This window comes from Pipra filicauda, unplaced genomic scaffold (assembly GCF_003945595.2).
Source record: "Pipra filicauda isolate LSUMZ 115617 unplaced genomic scaffold, ASM394559v2 scaffold272_size1030459_pilon, whole genome shotgun sequence".
Classification (NCBI taxonomy): Eukaryota; Metazoa; Chordata; class Aves; order Passeriformes; family Pipridae; genus Pipra; species Pipra filicauda.
The window spans coordinates 990,513-1,003,840 of NW_024104390.1; the positions used below are offsets into that span (position 1 = coordinate 990,513).

At 46.5% G+C, this 13,328-nt stretch overlaps 1 long non-coding RNA gene across 2 annotated transcripts; it reads right to left on the bottom strand.

The window, feature by feature from the left end:
- Nucleotides 1-1,142: 1,142 nt before the first annotated feature.
- On the bottom strand, nucleotides 1,143-12,580 carry LOC120323495. 2 transcript variants are annotated; one of them, XR_005563981.1, is made up of 4 exons: nucleotides 12,487-12,580; nucleotides 6,918-7,003; nucleotides 2,378-2,462; nucleotides 1,143-1,329 (listed from the first exon to the last, which is right to left on the bottom strand). It is a non-coding gene; the product is annotated as an uncharacterized LOC120323495 (long non-coding RNA). The 2 variants fall into 2 exon arrangements; XR_005563980.1 differs by having other exon boundaries at nucleotides 12,375-12,580.
- Between the last annotated feature and the right edge of the window lie 748 nt (nucleotides 12,581-13,328).

Here is a 13,328-nt window from a genome sequence, read left to right on the forward strand (position 1 = left end):
AGAGCCACCCGTGGTCTCAAGGAGGTTCACTGCACTTCATGTGCAGCACGTGGAGGTGCAAGAGCTACACCACAACCCTTAGAGCTTCCCACTCCAGACCCTTCTAGCACCCACACCACCCCGTGCACTCCCACACTTTGTGCAGACCTTCAGCTTTGCCAAGTACTCACCTAGAGAAGCTCTGGAATATTCCTGCCATCCCAAGACTGAATTCAAGCCATCCCTGCCCTTCCCAACTGGCAGAAGTAACTAATGAGGTGAAGGGTTCAGATGTTCCAACCCCCCCTCCATCCCTGACACTGGAGAAGTGCAGCTCCTCACCAGAGGGCTGTTTCTACCCCTTCCGTTCTCCATCCTTCCCTACCAAGGGTTTGAGATCATTCCTGCAGGATAAACTTTCATCCCCTGGCTCCGTGTGCCTTGACCTGCCCAAACATCTGCAAACCCCAGGCCCACTGAGCCCAGAGAAATGGGTGAAGTAAAATGTCCCAGTGCCAAAGGGTCTCTCCGAGGGGACAGGGAGCCTGTGCAGCCCAGGGTCACTGTGACCCTTGGGAGATGCTCCCTGGGAGTTGTCCATGCTCCCTCTGCTCCAAGGGACAGTGTTGCTGCCAGGAAACCACAGGCCATGAGAACAAACCCCGTGTCACAGGCCCTGAATGTCCCTGAAAAAGAGGGAAAGAACACAGACCTGGAGCAGTTCAAACATTTCTGTGCTCACTCAAGCCCTGAAAGGCCGGGCTGGCTTCAAATGGAAACAGGGAGAGTAAAAATAACAATAAGGGGCAGAGGCAAGGAAGAAAGGAATCCTGGATCAGAGCTTTGATCACACCCGTGTCCTGCCCCCACAGAAGTGCTGTCCCACTAATCCCTGCAGGGCAGAGCTCAGCTCAGAGCTCATCTGAGCTCATGTGTTTGTTCAGAGGGATCTCACCAGCCCTTAGAAAAATCCCTTGTATGGCCTATGGCTTACAAATCCTGGCAAATCAGGTCAGCAACCCAGTGTTAAATATTCCATCTTGGCCTGGGTTTGTTTGTTTTTGCAATATTTTATCTGAATCTTCTTCATTAAATAGAAAAAAACATTATACATTCATTTTCCACAGGCAGCAGAACACTGAGTTTAAGAAGTCCAAAACATCTTTGCTTTTCAGCTCTTTATTGAAGTCCTCCTAAGGCCTCTTTGTAGACAAAGAGAATATTAAACTGAAGCCACTGCTTTGTTCCACTGAATTCTTGTATTTCCCTATGTTTGGCCGAGCTGGGATATCTTCTAGACAGGAGTCCTGGGTTTAATGGTTCTCAAATGGATTCAGTGGTTCTCAAAACCTGCCATTGAAACACAATTTCCACGATGTGACCAACATGGTGAGAGGTCTGAAGGTAAATGCAGGTTTTGGACCCTACTGGGGTCTCATATTCAGCTTTGAGAATCAGATTACATGTTTGTTCAATAGCAATAAACTTCCAGAGTTTTATAGAGCCATAAAAACACTACAACTGCTTCCATTTATGGCCTGTATATAATTTACTCGGGTAGGTTTCCTCTCTAATGGTGCAGTGCAAGTGATTTGAGCTCTATTAGCTGGAAACAGTACATCTACATTTGCAGAGCTCTCATAAATAATTCCACCCCACGGACGGCCTCCCATCCACACTGGTGTGCAGGGGAGGGGGGGAAGGAGAGGAGGGGAGAGATGATAGGAATGGAAAAAGAAAGGCCATTAAGACTTCACACAAATTAGGAATTCAGAGAACCTCTTCTTGCAGGTGGTATCAAAATCCCATTTTCCTGCTTAATTTGTGCGGTGCTTTGAGCCTGAAGTGTAAGCACAGCTCAGGCTGCAGGCTGAGCTCATTCCCAGCCTTGCAGAGGCACAAAGGCATTCACTGGAAACGCTGTCTCCCAGGACACAGAGGATTCCTGAGCACTCAGAGATGCACTCAGCTCCCTGGTAGCTTTAGAGCAATAAATGAAATGTTAGAGGGACTTACAGCTCCGTGAGTTGTTTGGGCTCAAGTACAAGGGCAGCAGAGCCATGTCTCAGGTTTAGGATCCTGCAGCAGGGAAGGGCATGGGGGTCACCATGCAGTGAGGGACGAGATCAAGGGGAGGGTAGGAATCTGTCCTTGGTATTTTAAACACTGGGAAAACTCCCCAGAATGGACTTGGGCTGCTTGGGGAGGGAGTTGGTGACTCCTTTTGCCCCCCTGCTTGGCAGTTCCTGGGAGGAGAGAGGGTGAAGGCCACGCTGTGATTCAGGTCTGATCTGGAGCAGATTCCAGGCTGGCTGAAGGTGGGTTTGGTGTTCATGGAACTAAAATCCAGGAATTCACTGGATGGGTCAGTGCTGGTATCTGTGCAAGACAAACTCACCTGCCAACCACCTTCAAGGTATCGAGTGTTTTGTGCCAGGGTCAGGGCTCAAGAGGTGTCAGTGCAGCCACAGAGCTGGGAATGGCTGAGAAAAGTGGGAAAGAGAGAATGTGGGTTTGTTCCATGTGGTCCCTTGAAAGACTCCAGCTCTTCCAGCATTCGTTCACAGAGTTTTGAGCAGAACTTAAAATGAATACCCCAAAAACCAGACAAACAAAACCTCCTCCACCAAGGGAAGGGGGATGATGGAAAGTAAATTTTCCATCTGGAAGAACGACAGCTGAAGGTGCCACGTGGGAGATGGTCAGTGCTGCACAAAATGTGCTGGAGCACAAGTCTGATGAGGAGCTGAGGGAGCTGGGGGGGCTCAGCCTGGAGCAAAGGAGGCTCAGGGGGGACCTTCTGGCTCTGCAACTCCCTGACAGGAGGGGGGAGCCGGGGGGGGTCGGGCTCTGCTCCCAGGGAACAAGGGACAGCAGGAGAGGGAACGGCCTCCAGCTGTGCCAGGGGAGGGTCAGGTTGGGTGTTGGGGAAAATTCCTTCATGGAAAGGGTGGTCAGGCCCTGGCACAGCTGCCCAGGGGGGTGGTGGGGTCACACATGTGGGTGTGGCCCTTGGGGACATGTGTTAGTGGTGGCCTTGGCAGTGCTGGGAACAGTTGCACTCACTCGATGATCTTAAAGGTTTTTTCCAACTTTAAGGCTCCGGTGGGGATGTGTCACCTGAAATCACCCCACAGGGGTAACAACTCCTTTTATGTCCCTTTAGCACCCGATGGCTCAAGGACTGTGTGGGGATGCTCAGTGCCAGTGGGGCTCTGCCTCTCTCACTGGAAATCACAGCACACATAATGACACTTCATTTGCACAAGAAAACAGATCAATTAAGTGCCATCAAGTCCTTTTTTGATAGAATTATAAAACAGAGGGTCAGCCAGAGTGGGTCACATTAATGCAGAGCTGGAGGATGCTCGAGGATAATGAAGACCTGGTATGGATTTGCTGTTCCTCAGACTGTTGGTCCTGTGGCTGGTGTGTGTTCACTGCCCTAACACAGGCACAGGATAATCCCAGTGCTGAGGAAGGAGCTCTCACACTGGCCTGGCTCAGGCTGCAATGATTTCAGAAGCTCCCAGACCTATTTAAACCAGCAAAATAATGTCTCAGAGTCAATATGATGGCTCCTTAAAATACACTGAGTGAGTAAATAACAAGTACAAAAAAAGAATATGTAAGTTAGAGGATGATGCTGGAATAAGATCAACTTGGTCATGAATAAATTTAGACTGTAAGGCAGAAAAAAAACCAAAAAAACTATTATGGAATTATATCCTGGTATGACTTTCCAAATAGTGCAGTAGAGGCAAGAAACTTAAATTATTTTAAGGTGAAAAAAATTTAGGACAGCTTGTAAAGCAGAATATGGGTCAGGCTGGAGTAATAAATGAACCAGGCAATAGGAGTTGCTGTGACCCACCTTGGCACTGCACTGGGGAGGGGGAGCTGGAAGGGTTGGGTTGTTCCTTGGTGATTGCATTTCTTGTTCCCTGTATATTCTGTGCTGAACGTGGCAAACTGAGCTGTGCTGACAAATATTTCTGTGGCCCTGGTTGTAACAGTAAAGCTCATGTAATGGAAAAAGGATTTATATGAGAAGGATTTGATGTCAGAAATGGAATCAGACAAGGACTTGTGGACTTGTACCTCCTTCCTGCACTTTTCTTTGGCCAGGGCTGCTGGTTTGAGCTTTCCTAGGTCAGGGAAAAGTAGGACCTATTTGCCAGTGACAATTCCCACATGTCCCAGGCCCTGATTCTTTCTCAGCCACAAGCTTGTCTTGCCATGGGAAACATGAGGTCGTTTTCTTGGTGTTCCAATTCAGCCTTACAGGAAGGGGAATCAGACTCACAGAAACCAAGAAACCACTATATTGGTAACCCTCTCTCCCAGCTTTATGTACTCAGGTGTGTGGGATGAAAAGCACATTCACGATGCCCCAAAAAAATGGAAAAATCAGTCAGAGGAACTGCAAGAGGAAAATGAATTGTCAGCTTGGCTGCATCCAGTGCAGCCAATGCACAGCACCCAGCTGAAAGGTTCTGTAGGAACCTGCTACAATAGTCATCAAAAAGTGCTGATATTCAGCACCTGTGGAATAAAAAAATAAAGAAAACCATTGTGATGTGTTTAACTTCAAAAATGGGCACTAAATCACTGAATGAAAATTATTTCTTGTTTTGTATTTTGTTTAAAAAAGAGAATAAAATGAAAAGGAATAAAAATAAAATAAAATAAAAGGAATGGTTGGAAGAGTTAAGTCCTTGTCTATGGTGGAGAAATCAGAGAGATCACCCTGGCATTGTGGGCAAATTCCTATTTCCAAAAGGACTTTAGGAAGACCGAGAGAAATGAGCAGGACTATACAGAGGTAAAAAGGGTACTGGAAATGCAAAAGGGCAATCAAAATTTAATAAATAAGTGCACAGCAGAGAACTAATCCCATGTTTGCAGCTGGTTTTTCCATGACAGGGTCAAGGAGCTCCTGCACAGCAATTTTTGTCTTTATAAGGGGCCGCATCAAAGGATCATTCCCATATTGGAGGAGATCATGGAGCGTGTCGAGAGGTATTAACAAATCCCCCAGACCAGAGGATGTTCTTCCCAGGGTACCCAGGGAACTCCACTGCGAAATTGCTGAATTAAAATCTGGTGTGCAAGTGGAATGTAAAAATGTCTCAATGTCAAGACACTTCAATATGGAATCATCAGTGTGGCCTCAATTTTTAAAGAAGATCCAATGTAAAGTTCAGGAAAATCCAGAGTGGCAGCACATCTGTACCGGGTTAATTGACAGAAATTGTAATATAAGAGGATCCGTGGATAAATAAAGTGTAGTGGGGAAGAGTCCATGCAGTTCTGGAAAGGGAAATCAGGATTTACAGCCTGGTGTAGTTCTTTGAAGGAGCCCATAGACATGAGGGTAAGGGAAATCCAGCTGATATTGTAGTTGCATTTCTAAAGGAATTTAGAAAGTCCTTCACCAAAAAAAATCACCAAACCAAAAAAAAAAAAAAAAAAAACCACAAACAACTTCACGAAGATAAGGAATGGAATGAGAGGGGAGGTCCTCCCATGAAAAAATAATTGTTTAAAACATAGAAAACACAGGGTGGTAATTAAATTATCAACATTCACGGAGTTGAATTAACTAAAATTAGCTTAGTGAATTAAACTAGTGAAAAAAAATGTTAGAAATTATTGGCACAACAAAAGACAATGTGGCAGCAAATATATGTAAAATGCAGGCACCTGCTGCCCACTTGGTGTGGTTCTGGTCCTCAACTCAAAAAGGGTGGACCAGAACTTGGAAAAAAAAGGGAAAAGGGCAGCAAATGGGATTGGATTGATTCAGAGGTCTGTGAAAGGGATTTCTAGTCAAGAAAAAGCCACATACACTGTGATTCTCCATCCTGAGGGAAAGTGTCTGGATGGAGGAAGGGGAAGGGGTGAATCTACAAGACCATGAGATGAAGGGATGAACTAAGGAATAATTGGAATAATTGTTCATTTTCTCTTCCACAGCCAGTTACACTCAGGCAGAATGACAGGTCCAAACCACAAAGGGGGAAGGAGGTTCTCCAGGAAATGCTCTATGAATTTTACCACAGCGGCTGTGCCTGATGGAAACCCTTCTTGGGTTCAAAATGAGCTGGGGCAGGTTCAGGCTCCACTGAGGCCTTGGAATCGCACCTTCATCTCGGCAGTTCCAGAGCTGCAGGTAACCAAGGGCCTCTGCCAGAGTTCAAGAAGTGTTTGGCTGATCCTCTGGGGCACAGGGGGTGACTCTTGGGGTGTCCTGGGCAGGGGCAGGGGCTGGACTCGATGATCCTTGTGGGTCCCTTCCAGCTCAACATATTCTGTGATCTTCTTCTGTTCTCCCTGTTCCTCAGCATCCACCAAACCCCCACTGGCACAGAGAGCCCTCCCTGTCAGACCCTTCAGAAACACTCAGCTCCTTGTAGGGGATGATCACTGACAGCAGATGATGCTCTTCAGAGCAGGTTTACTTGTCTGCACTGTCCAAACCAAGCCTACAAGAACCAAGGGTTGGTACCAAGAACACTCTGTTTTGGTGAACAAAATGCCTGTAATCCAACCAGCTGAGGAGTTTAGTTTAACCAGAGCTGTGCCCAGCAGGAAGGGGATTTGTCTGCATGAAAACAGGGGGCAAAACACCCAGGAAAATGTCTTGCTGATCACACTTTACTGACAGCAAAGCTTTGGGGATCTCCAGCAGGTCCTTCACAGATCCCTTGAGGGAAAAATCTGCTTGGAGACACGTCCTCCAAGAGGATACAACAGCCTGCAAACTGCCTTCAATGGTTTTCATAATATGGAGTTGAAAAAGCTTTAGATCAAGGCATTTGAGTCCAATCTATTTGGGATGCTCTCATCTCCTTCAGGAGCAGCTGGGATTCCACAGAGAATAATGGGATTCCTCACTACAGAGAAAGGATCTCCACCAGCTGTGATGGACTAACCTTTATTGTTTGAATCTTCTGCTTCAAGTTTCCTGACAAGTTCTTGTCTTCTTTCATAACCTGGCTCCTTTCCTTCCTCTGATGTACTGGAGGTTGAGCAAAGAGAGGCATGTGCTAAGTTTGGCAGTAAAACCTCCTCTGAGACTGCACTTAGAGCAGCAATAACAACTTGGAAATAGAAGCTCAGCATTTGTTGCTGAGGCTCAGGGTAAGAATCTGCTTTGTTGGAATCTTTCCTGAAATAATAACTCTGGGCACTCTTGGGTTGCCTTTTCCCTTTTCTCCTGATCTGTAGGATGTAGTTCTCAACTAAGGATCATAAGAAAATACTCACAAGAGTTCACCAGTTTAATCAGTGCTCTCACCTTCCCTCATCTCCTCCTGGAGTCCAAACTAGCAGTGGCTTTTTTTCTCTTGTTTTGGAGTACTGGACAATGTCATGTGGTGTGTGAAGGACACATGGTGTGAAAGGAGAACATCAAGGACCTTCTCAACCACTAACTAAGAAGACAAGAGGATTTGGCCCTTTGAGCCAAATTCTGGTTTCAGCCTGACAGAACCAAGGAGCAGATCAATGGAAGCTCTTATGCTGAATTATGGGGGCATTAAAGAAGTTCAGTATCTGCTGATCATTTGGTCCTTTTATCTCCCACAAGAATTCCCAGTGAGGGAGAACTTCTAAATCAAGAGAGAAATGTGCAACACAAACTGTCCATTAAAGCCCTGCACACGATCTGGTGATCTGGGCTGGGACTGCCCTGGTGACACCGAGACACTTCTGGCATTGCTGCCTCCAAACCTCTCCCAGGGGCAGGTCTGTTTGAGTTCATTACTCAGGAGCTCAGCAGGATGAAGTAGGGACAGATACAGAGAGATACAGTGAATATTTTGGCAAGCATGAAGAGAAGACAGGGACCTGTGACAACCCTCTACAACATCAGGACAGACCCACTATTCCTCCACCAGCAACTGTTTTGTGAGGTGGCCCTTGGCAAAGGGTATAACCCTCTGTGCTAGCTCTCTACCCCAAAATGACCGCTTTCCCACTCAAAATACAAGATTTCAATGTGATCTACCCAGTGCAATGACAAAAAGATTGGTGTGTTATCCACAAAGAGATAAACACAGGATTAGTTGGTTATTTTACATCTTACAAGGCAATGGTGGGATTAATGTTGGAATAGTGCATTTAGTCAAGTGAAAAATTGAGGATAGAACAGTGAACAGCAATACAATTATTTGAAGGCTGGGAAATGAGTTTTTTATGAAACACAGAAGGAATTCAATACATTCTGACTATCAAAAAAAAGAATAGACAAGGCTGAAAAACGACTTTTTCTGTGGTCTGTAAACAGCCTGGGAGGGAAGGAAATGGAAACATGCTCTGCAAAGTACCAGAGGAAGTGACCATCAGCCTGATGGTAAAGAAGCACATATTTAAGTTAGAAATAGAAGTATTAACAACTGGAAGAGCCTCCTGATGGGCCAGAAGTGCAGACCCCACCACATCAAAATCTGGATACTGTTCCATAGATGCTTTGGTTAAACACAAGTTCTCAGGCTCATTCCACAGCTACCAGGGAAAAGTCTCTCAGTCCATAAAATCAGTTTAAATACCATAATAGTCCTTTCAAGCCAAAAGCAACTTATTTTATATCAAAATGTCACCTTCAAGGAATGCTGACATAGCTCATTCCAGCACAGAGTGCTCAGAAAATGCCAGAACTGGGGAATTATTCTCTATAACATTGTCTCAGTCCTCTTGAGCACATGGATGTGCTTCAGCAAGATCACAGAATCTTACACCTTCTTACCACCTGCAAACCCCTCCAAGGGCTGCTTTCTGCCCCACTGAGCACCCAGCACTGCCTGCACCTGGGGCTGGGGTGGGTTGGGGGCTGTCCCAGGCTCGTGGGGGTCTCTGAAGTGCTCCCAGCTCCTGGAGCAGCTCTGGCCTGGCCTGGGACATGGGGTGATTGCTCTCTGCCAAAACACTGCAAACCACTCTGCATATCAGAGACTGTTCAGGAAATAGAAAGTTGGTTCCAACCCAAGGTGCAGAGAGGAAGGAAATGTCTGGATTTGGAGAGAGGTGTCAGGCACTAAACACAACCAAACACCTCAGTCACTGCTTGGAACCATGGAAGGACAGGATGGTTTGGGTGGGAAGGGACTTTGAAGCCCATCCCATCCCACCCCCTGCCATGGGCAGGGACACCTCCCACCAGCCCAGGTTGCTCCAAGCCCCGTCCAACCTGGCCTTGGACACTTCCAGGGATCCAGGGGCAGCCACAGCTTCTCTGGGCAACCTGGGCCAGGGCCTTCCCACCCTCACAGGGAAGGATTCCTTCCCAGTATCCCATCTCACCGTGTTCTCTGGCAGTGGGAAGCCATTCCCTGTGTCCTGTCCCTCCAGGCCCTTGTAGACAGTCTCTCTCCATCTCATCCAGTGCCCTTCAGGCACTTCAAGGCCACAGTTATGTCCTCCCTCAGCCTTAACCCTGAGCCCGAGATGGTCCCTGTGTTTTTCTTTCCCACACTGTGACTTTTCTCCTCAGATCTTGTTCCCTTTCGTTCCGGGGCAGTGCCAGGTTTGTTGCCACTGGAGTGAACCAGGGTTGTGCCACCTAAAATCTGGCACTGCCTTTTCTTCCAGCAGCACCTGCAATTTCTGCCCAGTGGAAATTCTTCTATTTCACCTCCTGTTTTATCTCATTTGGGATCTGAGTGTTATAAGGGAGGTTTGTTTCGAGTGAAATATGAAATATTGCAGAATCACATGAACCCCGAACCACAAGTTGGGTACAAACTCTCCAGCATTCCTGCTGCACAAGATTTCTTTCCAAACAAGATTTCTTTCTCAAACCATGACAGTTGAATGATCCAAAAATTATTCAGTTCATCAGAAATGAATTTTAATGGTTTTTTTCACTGTCTTTGGAGGGCTGAAGAATCTCATGCTGTGTGCAGCACAGCTTGTAGGGGAGAATAAGAAACCACCCTAAGTGGTAAATAAACCACTCTGTTTCATACTATATATATATATATATTGCACTATAAAAGAGAAATGTAAGTTTATAATAAGTGAGTCACAAGCAATTACTTGGGAAGTAAATATTTCTTTCAGCTGAAAATATTCTCGCCTGCCAGAGACTTTGACTTTGTGGAAATAACCCTTCAGCTGAGATTTATCTGCCCTCACTCACTGGTACATCCTTGGATTCCCCACTCCAAACCAGCCAATTGTTTCCATAACACCCACTCTGGGAGGTCTCAGGAGCCTCCCTATGGAGGTATTTCCTATTTTCTCTGTACTACTTCTCTCGTTTCATTGCCAAAATACAACAAACTACCCCATGGAGCAGAGGCACGTGGTCTCCAAAGACAGAACTGAAGTGGAATTGGCTCAATCCACTTGTCCCTGGCTGAGAAGGGATCCTGAAGAGACCAAGTGAAGACAAAGCTGATGGAAGGTGCCTAAAGCGGGAGGTGACTGCCAGAGAAGGTGGGCACTGGAAAAGCTCAACAAAAGCATCTGGAGCCTTTCAGACACGTGGTGGGATTGTTGGGGGGTCCTGAGCAGAGCCAGAGGTTGGAACTGATGATCCTTGTGGGTCCCTTCCATCTCAGGAGGTGAAAAGGTTGAGGATGGAGCCCTGACCATGGTCTGGGGTTATTGTGATGGGAGCAGGAGCTGAGTGAGGCCCTTCACAGTAACAATCCCCCACCACAGCCCCAAAATACCCATTGTCTCTCTTCCTCCCTCATCCAACTTCTGCAAAAATAAGGCTGCAGAGTCTCTCAGGATTTTTTGCTTATTTATTTTCTGGAAGACTGGGATTCACCTCTGCCAGTGAATCCAAAATTAGCTGCCTAACTCATTATTTGCCTTGGGCTCCCTCATTCTACAGGGAGAGAAGCAACATGTTAAGGGCAAGATAATCAGATCTGGGTTTGATATCTATTTTAAGGTGAGGTGAATCCTGCACTAAACCCCCCTGGGTCTATCACCTTCCTCTCTGCTGACTGTGAGCCCCTGCGGTGAGTGAGATTAGGTCTGTGCAGGTCTGAAAAGGCAAAGGTAGTAACCACACATATATAGAAATACATGTTCTGGAAATATAAATAACTAAAAACATGGAAGTGCTCAAGGAAGTCGTGTCAGACAATCAAAATGTACACCAAAAATCAGGAGACACTTTGGATTGTTTTGACTTTAATACTTATTGTGTGCATCATTTCCTCCCATAAAATGAAACATCAGTATTGATTCACCTCTAGGCCCTATTGTTAAGATATATTCATTAAATTTTGTAAAGAAGGGAGATTGAACAGTGAGGCACCAGAGAAAAACCTGGTAAGAAATTAATAATTCTGTATTCAGTGCTGTCTGCAGTAAATAATGCATGGAGCCACACACTGAACGATGAGACCAAATGAAATATTGAAGAGCTGCTCTTTCAGAGAGCAAGTCTATTCTGAGCCCTGAACGAGCAGGATTCTGCCTGCAGAGCACAAGTGATCACATATTTAAGAGTGAATTAGAATGCACACACACAGCAAGGCTAAATGAAGATTTTACAGGCATCTTAAATCTGACACTTCCTAATTTTGGAGTGCTTGACTTTGCGACCTTGAAAATGGGTTAGTAAAATATTATTGGGCTTTTTTCTTTCTTTCTTTCTTTCTGTTATTCCCCTGGTTTGTTGAAATTTTTTGAGGAGGCATCAGACACCTGTTTTACAGCTGTTGGCAGAGACAGGTAATCCCTAGCTGGGGCCTGAAGGACAGCTCAAAAACTTGAGCTAGTGGGGGAATATAGAAAATTGGACAAGGCAGAGACATGGGTCAGGCAGGAGAAGTAATTTTATTCTTTGTATTCCATACAGGCAACTTCTCTATCCACCCTCATCCAGTATCACTGACAAGGAGAGGCTTAAAAGCCACCAGAATTATAGCACAGAACCACCCAAATTCTTAATCACACACACTCTTACTTTATGTCTTAAATATATATAGATATATATCCCCGTTTCCAACAGTCCCCAAAGCCTGACAGGCCATAAGATGGAATTTTTTCCCCTGCAGCCCTGTAGGGCATCAGGACTTCGGGAGATGCTCATTTTTAAAACAAGTGCAAGGCTAATGCTTGTTTGGGATTGTGGAACTACCACATTAGGTGGGCTCAGTACTAATCTGGTTGTGATTTGTATGAATAACCCAGCCAGGAATCTGCACGTTCTGCTGCCTTCACCTTCCTGGGTGATAAATGCTCTTACATGGCTCAGAGATTGCTCTTCATTTTTTAAGATAAATAAAGGTTTATGAAGAAACATCAGTTTTACATGAAAAACTCTATTTTCCCTTTAACTCTTGCCATTATTGTATTTGCATCTCAGCTTTGCATTAAGCCCCTGCATTCCCATCCCATGGCCCATCACTCATCCTCCCACACACCTCGTGCAGCCAGAGAGGCAAAGCTGCTCTGCCTTCTGCAGGTCTCCTCCTCTCTCCCCTCTGCATTTTCCCTTGTTCTCCTCTGTGTCCTTGCTCTTCTCATGGTTTTTACCTCATTCTTCATTGCCTTCCTCCTTCCCATCCCTCTGGTGCTCTCTGGGATTGTTTTGCAAGCCCAAAGTGCTGAATCCCTGGACACATCCACTGGCTCTTGACTGCCAATTCACTCCACTTGGAAGCCTCTGTGATGCAGCAGCAGTGGTGTGGTGACCCTTGGCTGCATCCAAGACACATCACAGAGTCATGGAATCATGGAATTGTTGGGGTTGGAAGGGACCTTAAAGACCATCCAGTCCCATACCCTGCCATGGGCAGGGACACCTTCCACCAGCCCAGGTTACTCCAAGCCCCATCCAACCTGGCCTTGGACACTTCCAGGGATCCAGGGGCAGCCACAGCTTCTCTGGGCAACCTGGGCCAGGGCCTCCCCACCCTCCCAGGGAAGGATTCCTTCCAATCTCCCATCTATCCTGCCCTCTGGCAGTGGGAAGCCATTCCCTGTATCCTGTCCCTCCATCCCTTGTCCCCAGTCCCTCTCCAGCTCTCCTGAAGCCCCTTTAGGCCCTGCAAGGGGCTCTCAGCTCTCCCTGGACCTTCTCTCCTCCAGCTGAACCCCCCCAGCTCTCCCAGTTATGAAGATCATGTTAAAGACACAGAAAGGTGAGTGGTTGGTTTTCACCTGGAGCTTTGAGAGGCTGTAGGTGCTCACGGGTGTCCTGCCTTCCTCCCCCATCCTCACCTGCCCTTCTGGATGAGCTGCAAGGACGTGTCTGCCCTGCTGGCCTTCCACTGTCAGCACCTGGAAAGCCTCTGCTGGGGCAGGGAGATGCAGCTGTTTGCTTTGCTATTCAAGACAGAAGAGCCTCCACAGGCTGATATTCCAATAAGACAAGG